The sequence below is a fragment of the Ailuropoda melanoleuca genome, chromosome 8, assembly GCF_002007445.2.
Source record: "Ailuropoda melanoleuca isolate Jingjing chromosome 8, ASM200744v2, whole genome shotgun sequence".
Lineage (NCBI taxonomy): Eukaryota > Metazoa > Chordata > Mammalia > Carnivora > Ursidae > Ailuropoda > Ailuropoda melanoleuca.
In genome coordinates, this window is record NC_048225.1 from 89893496 (window position 1) to 89897193 (window position 3698).

The 3698-nt window shown below is 40.7% G+C and overlaps 1 pseudogene; it reads right to left on the minus strand.

The window, feature by feature from the left end:
- Positions 1–1431: 1431 nt before the first annotated feature.
- Positions 1432–3586, minus strand: LOC117803536 (annotated as a pseudogene).
- Between the last annotated feature and the right edge of the window lie 112 nt (positions 3587–3698).

Sequence of the window (3698 nt, forward strand, 5' to 3'; positions counted from 1 at the left end):
TCCCCTTCCTTTTCTTTCTTTAGATTCTAAAGAAATTCTTGTATTACTCAGTTTGGTCATTAAAAACTCTGAACTCTCTCAGTGGCTACAACCATCATAACCCCTCTGCGAGATGAAAAAAGGCAAAACAACAACAACAAAAAACACTCAACAAAGCCTTCTATCACTAACCAAAGGGCCAGAAAATCGGCAGCCTTATAAAACAGAACATTTTTAGAATATAATATTCTAAACTGGATCACAGATCTTATCCCCACCCCACCCAGATCAGCAAAGGCTAAATAGGAACCTAGACTTCTACCCTCACTGGGCTCTCAGGAGAGTCTCCAAACCACACTCCTCCTGCCACGGGGGTGGTGTCCTAAAAGGCTGGGCAGGGAGCAGGGAGCAGTGTCCTCACAGGACACTAACAAGTCTCAACCCTCGGGCCAGTGGAGACCACATGGGGAGCCTGGATTTCCACCTTCACCCTGAAGTAATGAGGTGTCCTCTTCCTCCCCTCCCCAGGTTGATATCAGAAGAGACACTTGACCTGTCCCTTCCCCTGCCTCTGCTACTCAGCACTGTGGTCACACTCCATACCTTGATATTATCAGTTCTGTAAACTTTCCTTACATTCAATTTCATATATTCTATCCTCAGACCACCAGTTTCTACTTTTCTCTCAGCCCTTCTAGAAACAAAACCTCAAATATCCTTTCATTCATCAGCACTTCAATTCATTGATTTAAACGCCTTTCCGTTGGCTTTCATCCCCTTGACATTCTTTCTTCTCGCTCATCCACTTTGCATTCCATGGTTAAACATTATAATCCCTTCCTTGACTATAGCTTTAATTCTTTTGCTCCTCTCAGGTTTGTTGTTCTTGTTTGGTGAACCACAGCATGGATTAAATAGAATCTCTGCTTACTTCATGCTTTGACCCACATAGCTGAGTATGAGTAGAAAAAACATACAGCCATCCTGAATGGTTATCCTTTAGATTCATGACCATGAATCTAATGACTGAGAGAAATTCATAAATGCTGCCTCCTGGCAATAATGCTATCTTTCTTTCTTTCTTTCTTTCTTTCTTTCTTTCTTTCTTTCTTTCTTTCTTTCTTTTTCTTTTCTTTCTTTTCTTTCTTTCTTTCTTTGTTTCTTTCTTTCTTTCTTTGTTTCTTTCTTTCTTTCTTTCTTTTTCTTTCTTTCTTTCCTTCCTTCCTTCCTTCCTTCCTTCCTTCCTTCCAGCACACTATGATAGTTAATTTTATTTGTTCAAGGGCTCATATTGCAAGCATTAAACCAAGCATAGGCTTTGATTCTATGAGCCCAGATTCACATATTTAGGAAAATAAAAGCAAACTGTGATCCATGTATATAGATGAAAAACTAAAGGCTCATAGTTAATCACATTGTAGTTTTAAATATCTACAGCCTAGAAGCCGGAAGTCACAGGTCTTTTAGGTCTTTCTGGATGTCCCACGAGGTATCTGCTCTTTTCTTGAGCTGAGGAACCTCATCATCCTTTAGCTTCTGGTTGATAACACTGGTTAATCCCTGAGCAATCAGGATACATGGAAGGCTCAGGAAGACTTCGTTCTCCATGCCATGCGTTCCCTTCACCATCACTGACACTGGATGAATCCTGGATAGATTTTTCAACATGGCTTTAATAGGATCAACTACACTTAATCCAGTAGTCCACTTGGTATATCCTTTTAGCTTCATGACTTCATACACACTTTCAAGCACCATGTTATGCATTTCCTTCCAATTTTCACTGTTGTTGTCCGTTCCTGTTTCTAGATTCAATTCCTGGAGAGAAACACCTGCCGCATTCACTCTACTCTACACAGCCACACTTGAGTCGCCATGTTCTCCCAAAATCCATCCATGGCAGCTGCTGGGATGAATGCCAATTTTTTCAGCCATAAAATAGTGAAATCTAGCAGGATCCAGACTACACTCACTTCCAGTCACACAGTGCTTAAATCACTAAGTCCACTTAGTTTCCAGGTAGCATATCTGAGAATATCCACTGGGTTGGAAACCACAATTATGATAGAGTCAGGACTGTACTTGACTATCTGAGTAATAATGAATTTGAAGACATTTACATTCCTCTGCACCAGATTGAGCTGGCTCTCTACCTCTGGCTGGTGGACTCCTGCAGTCACCACCATAATCTTAGAGTTGGCAGTCATCGAATAATCTTTATCTGCCACAATTTTAGGTGTTTGAAGAAATAAGCTCCTATGTTGCATATCCATCATTTCTCCTTTGAGTTTATCTTCCAAAACATCCACAAGGGCGAGTTCATCAGCCAGAGACTTTCCCAGAATGCTGATGACACATGCCATACCAACTTGTCCAACACCCGTGATAGTGATTTTATTGTTTGGGATGGTTGCCTATTCTTCAGCAACTGGTGCGATCAGTTTTTCCTTTAAGAGTTGCCACTGTGCCCAGAGAGAAATGGCTGTAAGTGTCACGTGAAGAAGACAATGTCAGCTACATGCCAGTAATGCTACATTTCTTTAGTTCATTCATTCTTAGTGGCGGTTATCTTGTTCCAAGCAAGCAAAAATCGATTCTGGGAGGAGAGGAGTGTAAAAAAGTGGGGAAAAGAAAGTATGAGAAGCATTGGTCTATCCCATTCACTTTCACACTTTTCTGGAGATGACTTCTGACCTTTCTCTTTTGTCCTTCTGGATAAGCATTTGCTTTCAGGCTCTTTTACTGGCTGTCCTTTCCTGTCTGGCATGCTTGCTCCTATAGATGTCCATGGCTCACTCCTTCTGTGTAAATCATCCTATTTTAAATCGCAATCTGTAATTCTCTCCCCAGCACTTCACATCCCTCCTGCCTTGCTGTGTTTTTTCCATAGCACTAAGTGCCCTAGTCTATAATTTACTGATATATTATGTTTATTATTTATTGTCCATCTTCCTTTTCTAAAGTATGAACTTAATGAGAATGAAGATTTTTGTTTGTTGTTTGTTTTTTTAGTGATATCTCAAGTATGTAGAATAATGCCTGGCATATGGAAGATGCCCAATGACTAAATAAATGAATTTCAGAAGTACTTCCCTAAAAAGAACGTATAAACTTTGCACTTCCCAGCTCAACTCTTTCAATAGATTTCTGGTACCTACAGGATAAAGGCCAAAATTCACAGCATAATATTTGAGGTTCCTTATGAAGAGAAATCTTCTCTCTTTATTTTTTTAAAGTCATCTCTGTTCCTCTGCAAGATGCAGAATTGTATTACCTAGACACCCGTTCGAACAAGGGTTTGTTGGGCACATTGTTGAGGGAGCCGTCAGCTACCTCAGGACTTGCTTCAGCTGTAGAGAACACTCTTGCCCTGAGACCTAACCTTTCTATAGGGCCCTCCTCCAATAACTAATTGCAGTGGGAGTTTAAAAGCCTAATCTTTTCAACCCCAAGCTCTCCATGGGGCTGGCCAAAGCTTTGAGGTTCATGTTTTCTCCTTTAAGCGATCCTAAGTTTTACTCCTCTCATCTACACATATTGATGCCTGCTAAATATTTGGTATGCAAACCTCCATCTCAGCTTCTGCTTCCTGAGTGCATACCGCCATGTACACTTACCTACCACATGTTCCGGGTTCTAGAACCTGATGTGCTGTGTGCTTTCATGATCCCAGGTTTTTAAGCACATTATTTGATCTGCTTGATCTGTTTAACCTACTT